The following is a 16716-nucleotide window of genomic DNA, read 5'->3' on the forward strand; positions in this document are numbered from 1 at the left end:
CTTGATGATTCCTTTTTACTTGAGCAACGTAGGCCTTTCCATTTTCTTTATCTTCCAGTTCTTGAGCCATTCGAAGATAGAAGGTTCTATCTTTCACTACATTTGCCTTGCAATCTTTGGCAAAATAGTTTTCCTTATTGCATTTGTGACATATGATGACATCACTCTTGTCTTCTATAGAGGTATCGGAGTCAGTTGATTGGGACTGCGGTGGTACTTCTTTTGATTGAGTCTGCTGAGACTGCAGTGGAGGGAGAGGGTTTTTGGTGGAACGGAAGTGATTGTTCTGAAAGTTACGGTTGAAAGGTGGTCGATTGAGTTGTTGGTTTTTGCGAAATGAAGGTGGTAAGCGATTGAATTTATGACTGATAAGAGCAATGGCATTCTGAAACTCTTCTTCGTCGTCATATTCTAAGTCAACTTCATATGACTACGGTGGAGAGTCATATGAGGTGGGATAGGTTTGAGTGTGAGGTGATTGGGCTACTAACGTGAGTGGTCCTCCGAAGTCTGAGCAATCCTTGAGTACAGTGGACTCCTGAGCTTCCAATTCTCCATAAAGCTTATAGAGAATAAGGAGTGAACCTTCCTATCACCTTGTACAATCATTTTGGCTGTTGTCCAGTGTCTTCCTAAGCCATTAAGAAACTGCAGATTTGTTTCATGATTGTTGCGGATGGTACCCGCATTGGACAGTTTTGTGACAATCAAGTTGAACCTTTTAAATGAATCTTTCAAATTTTCACCGGAGTGGGCGTTGAAATTATTGAATTCGTTGAGTGCTGTAGTGAGCTTCTTATCTTGTGCCTGCTCTGAACCTTCATACAAGGTTTTGAGAACATCCCAAATCTCCTTTGCTGATTTGCAATTTATGATGATGTCAAAGTTGTCAGGAGCAACTCCACAAGAGTTTTCCTAAAAGGCAATAGCATCACTTTCCATTTTGTCTAGATCATCTTTTATGGGACGATTCAAAGTTGGTTGACCTCCTCCATGCTTTGCTGTGGCTCCATCAGTTTGAACAGGGGTAAGGACTGGAACATGGGGTCCTTCTTCTACAGATCTCCAGACATCTCTACCAAGTTGTCTGAGATATCTCTCCATCCTTTGAGACCAATGGTGATACTCATTTGCAACCAGTATTGGGGCTCGATTGGAACCACCAACATTGTTGGAAACATTCGGTGATAATGATTGTGCCATTTGAAAATAAATTTGTTTAAAGATGAGCTTTAGTGGTATAGAGGGCTCTTTGAAAAATCAGAGTTCCGATTTTCAGAAAGCAACCACTCTGGCTCTGATACCAATTGTTGAGAGAAAAAGGGCAGGCTATTCAAACCAAGATTAGTTAGTAAGATCAGACTTAGTGAATAAGTCACAAGGACTTGTTCCGAAGAGAGATTATGATCAAATATGATAGTAAGAAGTGAGAGAGGAGAGAATTTCTGATATAAGTAGTAAAGATACTTGAAGATGCGTATTTGATTTAGAACAAGTGAGCTCTAGTTATAGAGACTCAAGCATTACAAAAGATAACTTCTAGAAGTAGCCATGCAAGGCATACTGGAAAATAGAAAGCATAAAGAAAAAACAAAATAGACTAAGTACGAAAGCTTGTTGTCTTCAGACTTCGGATGACTGCGGTAAAAGCTTTCATTGCGGTAGAAGTTTGTTGCGCTTCCAGGAAAGATCAAGAGGGTCACTTTCAGTGTTCTAACACTAGTGGACCCCTTCAGATGACTCATCAGCTCGAATGAATCAGCAGCATTTTTGGACATGTGGCGCGTTTTGAGCGAGGGTGACGTGGCCGAAGTCCACGTATGCGAGATTTCTCGGTTTTTGTGCAAAAACTTCTAAAATCCATAACTTTTGCATACGAGCTCCGTTTTTGACGTTCTTTATATGCACGCGTAGGTAAAATTACGCTCTACAACTTTCATTTAGACTTCGTCGACTAATTTTGATATTAATTTTTATATTATTATTTTTAACAGACCGGGATAGGAAATCCGTTAAAAATTCATAACTTCTTCATCCGACGTTCGTTTTCGTCAGACTTTTTACCGTTGTGCTACTAATGATGAGACCTTCAATTCTCTTTTAGTTCGTGTTGGCTAAAAATCACTCGATCTAAAATTTGAGTTTTTAGTTGTCTATTGCTAAGCTGAAACTTCGAAAAATCATAACTTCCTCATACGATGTCAGATTTGGGCGTTCTTTTTATCGAACTTCTCGGTTTAACGAATACTACGACTTTCGTTTAGATCACTAAGGATAAAATTAGTTTATCAAAAACTCACTTTTTACGACATTCGGCACCGTGCTGGTTTTGTCGCGAAACTTCGACACGTCATAACTTCTTCGTTATAACTCGGATTTTGGTATTCTTTATATCCCCGAAATCCTTGTTTCGACCACTACAACTTTATGTAAAGATATCGGGCTTATCTCACACTTTAATTTTGATGCTTATTTTTATTCTTAATTAATTAAACCCCAATAATTAAGCATAAAACACATAATTCACATAATATTCACATAATCCCTTTTTATTTATTCAAAATGAGTTACAAAGGTTAACCTAGACTATAATGTCAATATTAATGCCTAGCCTAGAAACACGGGCATTACACCTTGGACGACTTCTAATGGGTTTCCCCCATAGAATTCTTCCACTCCACCTTCTATGGAGTTCATAAGCTCGTCTATGTAATTATCTTATAATTACACAATAAGTCCCTTAAGTTTAACTAATCTATTTTAGCCACAAATTAATTCTTAATTAATTCTTGACTAATATTAATTAAACATTATGATTTCTCCTTTAATATATTATTCTTATAATATATTAATAAATCATAATTAATCCTTTCTCTCCTTAATTCATCCTACATATTACTATGGTGAAGGCAACCTAAAAGGACCATGCTCATAATCGGGTCAAGTACATACCAAAATAATTATGGACTTAGATACTAATCCAACACCTGCATCGGAGGGTCTGGGTGCCATAAATGGGTGGTGTACGTCAGGTTCTGATGGAGGAGGCCAAAAAATCTAGGTTCTCTGTCCATCCCAGGGCGACGAAGATGTATAGGGATCTTTCTCCCGATTTCTGGAGGCCTTGTATGAAGCGGGACATGGTCTGGTATGTGGAGCAGTGCTTGACTTGTAAGAAAGTCAAGGCCGAGTATCAGCGACCTCACGACAAGATGCAACCGTTAGAGATACCCGTGTGCAAATGGAAAGACATCACTATGGATTTCATCACGAAGCTTCCCAGGACCGCACGTGGAGTGGATTCGATTTGGTTCATCTCAGATCGATTGAACAAGAGTGCTCATTTCATCCCGATCCAGGAGAGTATATCGGCTCAGAAGCTAGCTGATATCTACGTACGTGAGGTGGTGGCACGTCATCGGGTACCAGTGTCGGTTGTGTCAGACCGAGATTTTCGCTTCACTTCTAGATTTTGGAAGCGGTTTCATAACGAGATGGGTACTCATCTTCACTTCAGTACAACTTTTCACCCTCAGACGGATAGGCAGAGTGAGAGGACGATTCAGACTCTGTAGGGTATGCTACGCGCATGCGTACTGGACTTTGGTGGGAGTTGGGATATGTATCTTTCATTAGCGGAATTTTTGTATAACAATAGTTATCACGCTAGCATAGATCGACCGTCCTTCGAGATGCTCTACGGGGGAAGTGTAGGACCCCAATCTATTGGTGTGAGGTCGGTCAGAGAGTCATGAGGAGTACTAAAGTGGTACTCAAGACCACGGAGAAGATCCAACAGGTCCGGAGCAGGCTGCAGACTGCTCAGATTCGGAAGAAAAGCTATGCCGAAAAGCGCCGATCAGAGCTAGAGTTTTAGGTAGGGAACATGGTTCTCCTGAATGTGTCACCTGGAAAAGGTGTCATCCAGTTCAGGAAGCAGGTCAAGCTGGGACCTAGGTACATCGGTCCGTTCAGGGTTTTGGCTCGGGTGGGACGGATTGCTTATCATTTGGAACTTCTAGTAGAGCCCAGTCAGATTCACAACATATTTCATGTCTCGTAGCTGTGGAAGTTTCTGGTAGATGATTCCGTAGTTGTGCCTTTGGAGGATATTCAGGTGGACGACCGCCTAAACTACATGGAGAGGCCAGTGGCAATAATATACCGGAAGACAAAAACCTTGAGGAATAAGGTGCTACAGTTAGTGAAGGTACAGTGGAAACACCGTAAGGTCTAGGAATGGACATGGGAGCCAGAAGATGAGACGAGGGAGCATTACCCTGAGTTATTTATAGCAGCAGCCTTCGAGGATGAAGTCTCATTCAAGTGGGGGAGAACTGTAACATCCGAACCCTGAGGTATTAAATCTTAGATTTTTCAGTTGGACGTGGCTCACGATGTTAGGCATTATAGCTACGTCGTGAGTAGGACCATTGACCGTTTGACCCGTGTTCTTGAACCTCACGACGTGAGGCATAAGGTCTCACGACGTGAGTCATGCCTGATGGTCCCAAACCCTAAAAATCGAGTATAAAATAGAACGAGGAGGCTAGAATCACCCATCCTCAAAGTCTTTCACTCTTAAGTCGCTGAAAAACCCTAGATTAGGCTCTCTTAGGCCCTTGAGCCATTGTTGGTGGTATTGGTGTTTTGATTTCCTTGAAGAATAAGAAGCTCTTGTAGTGGCTCCTTTTGGCGAGATAAGCTCCTCCTTGTCGCATTTCTGAGCTTATAAGCCTTTGTAAGTCTCAAAGATCCCACCTTTCTCTTCTAATCTTGCTAGATATAGCTTATGGTTACCTTCTTTGCATGGGGTTTTGGATTATCATGCATGAGGTCCATAGAGTTAGGAACTTTATGGACCATTGAGTCATTTATTTTGTTAGAACCCTTGGATTTGGATTTCGGTGTAAGTTATGAACTCCAAGTTTAGATCTTGATGTTATACTAATATTTTGGACCTCACTAGTGTTTAATTCAGGCATGGGACATGCATGACTGAAAAGATATGATTTTTATGGTCCTTTAAGCTAGATAAGTTGTTCTGGAAAGCCCAAATGCGCGTCTTAAAGGAATAATAGATTAATAATTTCAAAACACGTCTCACGACGTGAGACATAAGGTCTCACGGCGTGAGCACTGCGATTGCCCGATCTGGAACCCTGAGACGAGTGAACTGAGTTGACTCATTGTGCCGATTCGAGTCGAGTTGATTCTCACGACGTGAGCCAAGGATGGTCACGACGTGAGGACATAATGATAAGGGAACTTATCCATTGACCCTAGGTGTTTAATTTTGACCTAAGTTGAGTTTTTGTAAACTATTGATGAAAAGGATAAATCTAAGGGTTTCATTGCACGGTTTCTTAGGTGTGGAGTAGTCATGTTCAGCTGATAGTGTGAGTAGCAGTATTTGACTTCCGACATCAATGTTGGCCCATATATATATATATATATATATATATATATATATATATATATATATATATATATATATATATGATTGTATGCTTCAGGAATAAGGTCCAATGCCAGGAAGTACCCGAGGAATGTTTCTATGTTTTCCGAAAAAGGTCTGATGTTGGACGGAGCCCGAGGAATGTTTGTATGCTTGTATTATGTGATTATTATATGTGTATTTGTGAATGTTATATGAGTAACGAGCTTTGCTCGATGTTGGGCGGGGCCCGATGTCGGACATGGTCAGATGCCGGGCGGGGCCCGATGCCGGATGTAATCCGATGCCAGGCGGGGCCCACAATTCGTGATTATGTGTACGGTATGTGGTCGTATGGGGAACTCATTAAGCTTCGTGCTTACAGTTTACAGTTTTGGTTTCAGATACCTCTGGTCGCTAGGCGAGGAGCCTAGGATGACTGCACTGCACACACCATGATATTTGTTTTGCCTGAGATATTTCTCTGAGACATGATGCTCTAATTTTGATGTTTTGGATATTATGACTTATGTTTGATTGCATGTTTTGATGACAATGTTTTTTATTAAATAATTAAAAATAAAATTTTTTATTATGATTTTTGGGATGTTTCAGTTTTTGTTTATGTGAATATATTTTATGATTAGGTCTTGACTTTGGAATTCTATAATGAAAAATTCGAGGTATGGGCAATTAGAAATTCCCCAAATCACAAAGCTTATTGTGTGAGTAACTAACATATTGGGTGATTAGAAATTCCCAAAATCACAAATTTGAGGTAAAAATGAATATATATATATATATATATATATATATATATATATATATATATATATATATATATATATATATATATATATAGAAAACTTCAATAAAGAACCATAATTATTGGTTTTTCAAGGATATATATATATATATATATATATATATATATATATATATATATATATATATATATATATATATATATATATATATATATATATATATATATATGGTCGTACATTTTGTTTGGAAATTTACATGCTATTCATGGTCCATGTATGAAGGTATAAGGAAAACAAGTTTGTCATGTTAAGATTAGCTAACTATCTACAAAATTTTGCACCCATTCACTATACATTTCCATTTTGTGTTATTATAGCCAGCCCTCTAATTCAGATTCATATGATTCATGTTTTATTTATTGATCAAATCTATTGTGTTTGTTGTTCAGGCAATCAAAGATGTAAATCCCAAATACAAAGTTTTATTATTTAAATATCTTAATTTTTCCTATTATGTTGGTCTGTTTTCATTCCTTCATGAAATCTAGGATAAAATGTTGATATGATTCTCTTCTTCATCACAACTATTTATAGCTACACCTTAACCAAGTGGGTTGAGTGATTCGCATAAGGAAGAAGTGGAACAACAATTATAAAAAGATTCATCAACTAGTAAGACCATGTTTTCCATAAACCAACATTTGATGCATGTTCTTTTTTAGTATATTCACTAATTTATATTTAGAGTTTTGCTTGAGATTGTCAAAGCTTATACATGTTGATATATCACTAGAGCATGATTTCAGTTTAGCTACAAGAATAAGAAAAGGGAAAATACTGATAATAGCCAAAAAAATAGGAGGTATTTTCAAAATTTAGACATTAAAATGGACATTTTCGGGTATAGACATGTATTCCGCAGAGGTAGCTCCGCGTAATGGCAAAATCGTAATTAAATCAATGTAAAAAAGAAAAAAAAACTCAAGATCCATTCCGCGGAGCTACGGTAGATTCCGCGGAGCTCCGCGGAGGTAGCTCGAGGAATGGATTTTTTTTTTTTTTTTTTCGGATCGATTCTTCGGGCTTTATATTTATTCACCAACTAATTATTTTCAAGAAAAGATTATGATAGTATGATAATCTTTTTTTGAAAATAATTAGTTGGGTAATGAATATATAAACTCCGAAGAATCGATGCGGGAAAAAAAAAAAAAAAAAACCCCTTAGGATCCATTCTTCGGAGCTACCTCCGCGGAGCTCCGCGGAATGGATATTGAGTTTTTTTTTTTTTTACATTGATTTAATTACGATTTTGTCATTCCGAAGAGCTACAGTAGATTCCGCGGAGCTCCGCGGAATGCATGTTTATACCCGGAAATGTCCATTTTCATGTCTAAATTTTGAAATTACCCCTTGTTTTTTTACTATTACCGGTATGTTCCCATTAGAAAAGCGCAAGAAGGTAAAATAATCCTTTTTGTAATCAGTTTTGTTTAAATCATAGCAATTTTATATTATTTATGTTTAACGGTTTTTTTTTTTTTTTGGTTGTACTTTGTGGATTGGAAGAGGTTTTGAGTAACTTCTCATTTTTCTAAGACTTGATTTCGATGATGTATTTCAGGATATATTTGTTTGAGGGGGTTTGAAAGAAAAATATGAGCACTATGCTTGATTATGCCCAGCCACAAGACCTCCACCCGCTTTTGGACAAAGTTGAAATACTCAATTTTACTTTGGTCTCACGCAGGTATCACTAGTAAAAAAACTGTGTTTTATCCACATAAACAAACCCGTCATTATAGACATATTAAACTAGTTATTTATTTATTTTATTTTTTTGTTTCATTCAACATGAAAAGAAAGATCGCGTCACTGAAGATAAGTTATGCTTTCGTTCAATTATGATGAGTACAACCAATGAAAACCAGTTATTATAGGTCAAACACGTCTTTATATGGTAGGGTGTTTTTGAAGATTTGTCTATCTTATTTTGATAACCGTTATGAATAATACACTTATAGTCATTAAATATATATATATATATATATATATATATATATATATATATATATATATATATATATATATATATATATATATATATATATATTATCGCAACCATTGTTGACTTTTGGAGAGACGAATGTAATTAAGCTGTAAGGATAAGTTATCTTTACTAATATGTTTCACGGTTTATCATTACTATTGTTTACATATACCAACTAATAAAAAATTAGGACATCACCAAAAATGATCTATATTATCGTGTTATTTCTTTTATTATGATTATTGATAACTTTTGCTGACATGTTTAAAATTATATTGTGAATAATGTGTACATTTAGGTTCTGGTTGTTTTTTCGGAGCAAAGATGTCTGAAGTCTGCGGACAACGTCTGCAACCCTCTGTAGCAAAAGTAGGCGACCAAACGGTTGCAACGTGTAATAAAAATTTGTTTGTTTTTTAACGTCTGCAGACTACTGCAATAAATTAAAGTAAGGTGTGAAGAGGTTTGAAGCAGAGGGTCTAGTATTGTGCCACGCAACACACGCGCAACAGATTTTAAGTCAGAAGTCTTCTGAAAAACAAACTGTGAAGGGTCAAGTGTTGTGTGTGTAGTTCGTGGCACAACAATAAGTGGTCAGAAGTGGTTTTTTTTAAAGAAAACCAACACCTTAATCACTAATTGGACAATTAAAAGGTGACCATAAAAAGCTTATAGTGATGTGCTTTTTCTATAAAGTCATAAATGTTCAGTTGTATTCACCGTTTATAAATATTATCGTGACAATTGTTGACTTTTGGAGACACAAATGTAATTAAGCTGTAATGATAAGTTATCTTTAGTAAAAAATTAGGATGTCACGAAAAATGATCAAATTAACGTGTTTTTTTATTATGATTATTGATAACTTTTGCTGACATGGTTAATATTACATCGTGAATATTGTGTACATTTACTCACTTATTAGGCAATTAAATGTTAACCGTAAAATGTTTCTAGTGATGTCTTTCTTCCTATAGCCATAAATGTTCACTTATAGTCACCGTTTATAAATATTATCGCGACCATCGTTGACTTTTAGAGACATGAATGTAATTAAGCTGTAAGGATAAGTTATATTTACTAACATGTTTAATGGTTTATCATTAGTATTTGTTTACATACACCGACAAATAAAAAATTAGGACGTCACGAAAAATGATCTGTTGAACATGTAATTTCTTTTATTATGATTGTTAATAACTTTTGCTGACATGTTTAATATTATATCGTGAATATTGTGTACAATTACTCACTCATTGGGAAATTAAAACGGAGACCATAGAATTCTTATAGTGATGTGTTTTTTTTTACTATAGAGTCATAAATGTTCACTTATAGTCACTGTTCATAAATATTATCGGGGGCCATTGTTGACTTTTGGAGACACGAATGTAACTAAGCTTTAAGGATAAGTTATCTTCACTAAAATGTTTAATTGTTTCTCATTACTATTGTTACATACATCAACAAATTTAACATGTCACAAAAAATGATCTATACAGACACTAATACGTTTTTTAGTATTTATATTGTAGAATGGTAGAAAACTTCAAAAATGATCCCTATGGTTTTCGAAAATATCAAGTTTAGTCCCTAAGTTCAAAAAACATCACAAATGGTCCCTATGGTTTCAAAACTTTTAACAAATGGTCCTTTTCGCTAACACCGTTAACATTTAACCTTTAAGTGAAGGGCATTTCAGTCATTTCACCACCACAGGGACCATTTATGAAGTTTTACCTTATTTTTTTTTAAAAAGAAAAAAAATATAATTATTTAATATTAAAGGGCCCCATCTCTCTCTCTCTCTCTCTTTGTCTCTCTCTCTCTCTCTCTCTCTCTCTCAAAATTGAGTCGTACATCCACCCGACTCGTTTACCCCATTCCATTCATAGAAACAGGTCACAACCTTAATCGTTTCTCCAATGGCTGCTCGATTAATAGGTTTGTGCTCGATTGCAAGAGACCCTGAAGGTCTACCATTGCTGCCTTTTCCTCTTAATTCATGAATCAATCTTCCTTCAAATTCAGCAACAACAATCGAGTCGATCAAGTAGGTGGAATCTACGAATCGCTCTGGAATCAAGGCCTGTTTGAGTTCATCATCTTCTTCATTGTTCCGATTATCTATAATCAACAATATCATCACAGCATCGGTATCGAATTTTTTCTTCTTCATTCTTTTAAATGAAAAATTGATCTTCTTCCCACCGAACCATCCATGATGTTCAGTGGCACGAGGTGTGCTAAAACAGTAAAGCGCAATTCGCCGGAAAATAGAACCAAATGCTTGCAATAGGCGACCTTATCAACTAGATAATCAACTGCTAAAATTGAAAGGATGGTGTTTCCAGTGACCAAAGGTGGTCTTTCTATACATTTGCAATTGAAACGAAGATATCAATCCCAGGTAGATCAGAGAGTCCTTTAGGGTTGTTCTTAGTGGGTTTGAATCTTTCTTTTAGCACAGAGAGTCTTTGGATCTGGTAACTGGGCAGAGCTTCAGAAGTTGGTTGAGAAGCCATGAGAGAACTGTGCATCTAAACCCATAAATTGACAAATTATTGAGGCATTTTGATAGATTCAGATTCTCCCAATTTGTTCTTGACCTTCAAATATTGGTTCGATCCCCCATGGTGTTTTTTTCTTGATTTTCAATGATTTATGTAATTTTTTTATCTCCTACGGTGTCGATTTGGGGAAATTGATCATTAACTCTTGTATTTGTTCTGCTTCTCTTCAGTAACGCCTGAAACAACAAATTTGAAAACAATAAATTCTCACTTCTTCAGATCATATACTAACAAAATAATGTTGTAAATTTGTAACCTGAAACAACAAATTTGATTGGAAAGTGAGTCGGAGGAGTCTTGAAAGAGTATTCAGGGGTTGAGAGAGAGAGAGAGAGAGAGAGAGAGAGAGAGAGAGAGAGAGACCTTTAAAATTAAATAATTATGTTTTTTAAAATAAAGTCAAAACTTCATAAATGGTCCCTGTGGTAGTGAAAAGACAGAAATGTCCCTCACTTAACGGCCAAAAGCTAACGGTGTTAGCGAAAAGGACCATTTGTTAAAAAATTTGAAACCATAGGGACCACCTGTGTGGTTTTTTGAACTTAAGGACTAAACTTGATATTTTCGAAAACCACATGGACCATTTTTGAAGTTTTGTCTTTAATTTAATAACACATATTGGCCACCTTTCATTACTATGATGTGCAAAAACGGAAATATAAAATATAATGTAATTAAAAAAACTATTTTTAATAATATTAGTTGTATGAAGTTATTACGTCAAAAGCATACATATGTACAATGATATAAAACCAAATAAACTGAACTCTACTTATTTATTAAGAGCATTGTTGTTTTTAGTTGCTGCACTCCTTTGCTCGGTTGCTGAATAATAACTCTTGGACAGCTTTTTCTTGGGCTTTTATATTTCGTTATTTGCTTTAAGTATATGCACATCTAGATCCCCTAACAAAATAAATTAAAATAGGTGTTAAACATGCATTGAAGCAAACATGCACAATTAATATATGTAATAAACTAATATAATCGATTTTAAAAAATTGTAAGCTTTTATGAATGAATATAAATACTAATTAATATAACTTCTACAACTAAAGTACCTTAGGATCAACGGTTACAAGTTTTTTTCCCACGCCACAAAACAACCTATTGCATAGAAAACTGTTAATGTGACTTTGTTATCTCCGTTTGGTGCGCATGAGGATGACTTTATTGCTTCATCTAAAGAAACTCTATAATAATCAATCATCAGTGGCTTTCCATGTATTGTCTAGTTTTCATTGATAGAATAGTGTATATAATGCTTCGCAACGACGTTGGTAAGATTACACATTGACAATGGACATTTTATTCCCTATAGAGATACACATATTAATAATAAATTTATAGGTATAAATATTAATTGACACATAATCAAATATACGTATTTTGGTCAATTGTTGCAGTGTCTTGGGTTGAACTCTTGATATCCCATTTTCTGGTGAAAATACAGCTTATGGCTCCGCACAAATTGATGCAACATGATTTTCTTCACCATCATCAGGCCCAGCCCTGACATTTCGGAGACCTTGTGCAAAAACTAAAGTGAGGCCCCATAAAAAATTGCTTGTAAATATTATTAACTACATTTGTTACCACTAATTCAAAATATAAAGTTGCTAAAAAACATCTCATAAATTCACTACCACAAAATAATGTCTTCATTCATTGGTAATCAAATAAATCTGTAAAACTGTTATAAACAACTTTTTGGTCAGTTTATAAAAAATAAAAATGTAAACAGATTTGCATTTTTTTTGCATATAGATATTTTCCTTAAATTGTTGATAAATTTTAAATTTATGATTTGATTTTGATTTTTGTTGATTTTTTTTAAAATTAAAATGCATCTAAAATTGGAACCAAATGTTACCGGGCTAATTTTATTTGTTGATAAAACATAAAAATAGATTTCACAAAAATACCAATACTATAACTATAAATCAGCCCAAAAATCGGAGGCCCGACAACTGCACCACCGGCACCACCCCAGGGCCGCCACTGACCATCATGCAAACTTTCTTGAAATATAGTGTACCATGTTTAGTCTATGGAAAACAGTTAAAAATATTGGAAATGAAGTGTACAAAAATATTATTATATTAAGTTACATGGTATTCGACCTGTTGGGGGGGGGGGGGGGAGGGTATTTGAGATGTTGATGTACCCACAAAACTGTTCCTTTTCTAGGATGACAATATGCGACAAAGCATTAATTAGCATCCCATTGTATTAAAACTATCATAAAAATTCACTTACTTATTTTTTCTATTGGAGCCTTTTTTGGAGTTGGAGTAGTAGTTATTGGAGACTCCACAATATTATGATTGAATTGATTGCCCACAAGAGTAACCAAATTCATCAGATAAGCAACTTTCGACCTTAGATCCTGATTTGTTCTTTTTTGTTCCTCTAGGCTTTGCTGAAGGAAATCAATTGTTTTTTTTTTTTTTTGAAGATGTAGCTCGGGGAAGATCCCAATATCTTGTTGGAGTGACTCCCGTGCCAACCCCTCATAAAAATCCACCATGATCTTTGCCAAAGACCAATGAGATGGCATTTGTTGCTACTTCAAGAATGGTTTTTCCATCTTCAATTGCAGTTTCATGACCGATTTGGAAAAAATGTTTGTCAAATAAATATAGTATTAATTAGTTGAGTTCTTTATCAATTAGCATTAACAAAATACCAAAACCAGATATATAGAAGCTGCTAGTTTGACACTACATACCAACTCTTCTACAACAAGCTTCACTTCTTCTCGATCATATTTTACCTCTTTCTTTTCCCGTCATTTCCTCCACACAAAAGACCATCGGGGAACTTTATCCACACCAATTACTTTATATTTCACCTATTAAAAGAGTGACCAACCGATGAAGTGATAATCAAACAAGTTGCAAGTATAGACAATATTTACTACACAAATAATTAATTAATAAATACATGCATGTTCAACAATTGAAATATAGATCACTGGCCTTAGTATTTTTTTGTAATTTACCATACCCCATGTCCCAATTTATGTGGGTAAAGGGACTTTGCTGAGCGGCTTTTCCCCTATCAGACTTGACCTTCAACACAAAGTAAATAAAAGAATGCATGTCATCAAATGATTTATAAATTGACTAGTTATAACCAAAATTCGGACCAATTTTATTACAATATAGTCTTAAATGATTTTGATTGTACAGTTAGAATGAATGCGTGTCAATCACGTTTTTTGATAAACGGACGATACTGAGGTGGTCTATATCTAAGTATCTTTGGTGTACCAAAGTTGGGATTTATGAATTGATTATTAACAAGATTTCTGAAAGTGCAACGAAATCTACCAAGAAGGTACAAAACTTTCTTCCTTGCATGTTCATCGATTTTAAAAAACCATTGCTTGAATAATTACTTGTATGTTAGTAAATTAAAGGGTGATCGGGATTTTATTATTTAACTAAGACGTGGGTATGTGGTATTGCTAATAATTTAACTCAATAAGCATTTTTTTTTATAAAAGTGCTTATTATTAGCTTATGTGGTGAAAAAAACCTTTTGTTTAAATGTATAATCGGATAAGTTTATTTAGTTTAGTATATAATTAAGCTATAATAAGTTGATAACTAAGCCGTTTTATTAATTTGTATTACCTTTTATATATATATATATATATATATATATATATATATATATATATATATATTAAGCATGTCCTATTTTGTCATTTTACAATCACACTTTGTAAAAAAAGAGAGATAAACAACTTATATGTTTTTGTTAGCACATAAGCTATTAATTCAAAATAATTTTATAGAAAAACCTTTTTGTTGGTCATGCACATAGTGACGGTATGAAAAAGGGTGAAATAAAAATGGTGTTTTAAACCATTGAAGTTTGTCTAAGATAATAAATAGAAAATATTGTACAATTAATAAAAAAAGACATCAACAGTGTATTACATTCATGTATGCTTGTCTACCTTTGTTGTTGCCCATAACTTGTCCTTCATTTTAGTTGGGACGCTCTTCCACTCTGTGTACTTCAGTCCGACATGTTTCCCAACAAGGTCACCAAAAAAGTTTAAGTACATGGGTGCATTATAACTAGGAAATTTGCCCGTGTTATGAAAATCGGTTATCTTACACTTTTTGCTTCCAGATCTATCCTAGTCGACGTGAAGTTTTGGTAATCTAGTGATCCCTCTAACCCTTGTTGTTGCATTTTGTTATACCAAAACCAATCAAACAATGCATGTAAATTAAATATACTAGATTCAAAAGACATAATGAATTTAGTACCAACCATTATCATCCTCCAAAACAATTTCATCATTTTAAGCACCGAACGATGAATCATCTTCGCTTGTTTCTGAGTCAAGACTAGAACTATAAATATTGTGTTTGTTTCCATGCTATCTAGTTTCATGGTCCGAGACACGCTTGCTTTTCTTATGTTCTCAGACAGGGGAGCCCTTTGTATCTATGTGTGGATGTTTGTGGGTCATGGATGTGGATCCTTGGCGTATCGGCTCTCACACTAGGAAGTATCATTATCCGAGACACACTTCCCTACTTTCTTAAGTTCTTAGATGGGGGATACCCTGTTATCAGGGTGCGGCTATTTGTAGCTCATATATGTGGATCCTTGGGGGTATCAGCCATCACGATAGCTAGTTTCCTGGTCCAAGATATGCTTCCCTGCTTTTCTTATGTTCTCAGACAGGGGGAGACCCAGATATTAGTGTGTGACTGTTTATCGGTCATGGATGTTTAAGGTTATATATTGGCCATCTTTCTAGTTAGTGTCATGTTCTGAGACATGCTTCCCTACTTTTAGTTTGTTCTCAGATAGGGGAGCCGCTGGTAAGTATGCGATTGTTTGTGGGTCATGGATGTGGATCCATGGGGGTATCGGCCATCACGCTAGCTAGTGTCATGGTCGAAGACATGCTTCCCTGCTTTTATTATGTTGTCAAATGGGTGAGAGCCCCCTGGTATCAGTGTTCGGTTGTTTGGGGGTCATGGATGTGGATCCTTGGGGGTATCGAATGTCACACTAGCACGTGTCATTGTCTGAGACACACTTCTTTACTTTTTCTTATGTTCTCAGCTGGGGTCACCCCTGGTATCAGTGTACGACTATTAGTGGGTCATGGATGTGGATCCTTGGAGGTATGGGATATCATGCTAGCTAGTGTCATGGTTTGAGACACACTTCTATGCTTTTCTTATGTTCTTAGAAGGGAGGTGCCCCAAGTATTAGTGTGTGGCTGTTTGTGGGTCATGGATATGGATCCTTGGGGGTATCAGCCATCACGCTAGCTAGGGTCATTATCCAAGAAATTCTCCCCTGCTTTTCTTATGTTCTTAGACTGGGGGATCCCTTCTATCAGTGTGTGGCTATTTGTGGGTCATGGGTGCAGATCTTTAGGGTATATATTGGCCATCACGCTAGCTAGTGTCATGGTCCAAGAAACGATTCCTTGATTTTCTTATAGTCTTAGACTGGGGGAGTCGTGGTATAAGTGTGCGGCTGTTAGTGAGTCATGGATGTGGATACTTGGGGGTATAAATCAACCATCATGCTAGCTAGTGTCATGGTCCGAAAAACGCTTCACTGCTTTCCTTTTGTTCCTTGATGTAGGGAGCCCATGGTATCAATGTGCGGCTATTTGTGGGTCATGGATGTGGATCTGTGGGGGTATCGGCTATCACACTAGCTAGTGTCATTATATGAGACATGCTTCCCTGCTTTTCTTTTGTTCTCAGATGAGGGGAGCCACAGGTATCATTATGCAGCTGTTTGTGGGTCATGTATGTGGATCCTTAGGGTTATCATCCATCATACTAGCTAGTGTCATGGTCCGAGACACGACTTCCCTGATTTTCTTATATTCTC

The sequence above is a fragment of the Lactuca sativa genome, chromosome 5 (assembly GCF_002870075.4).
Source record: "Lactuca sativa cultivar Salinas chromosome 5, Lsat_Salinas_v11, whole genome shotgun sequence".
Taxonomy (NCBI): Eukaryota; Viridiplantae; Streptophyta; class Magnoliopsida; order Asterales; family Asteraceae; genus Lactuca; species Lactuca sativa.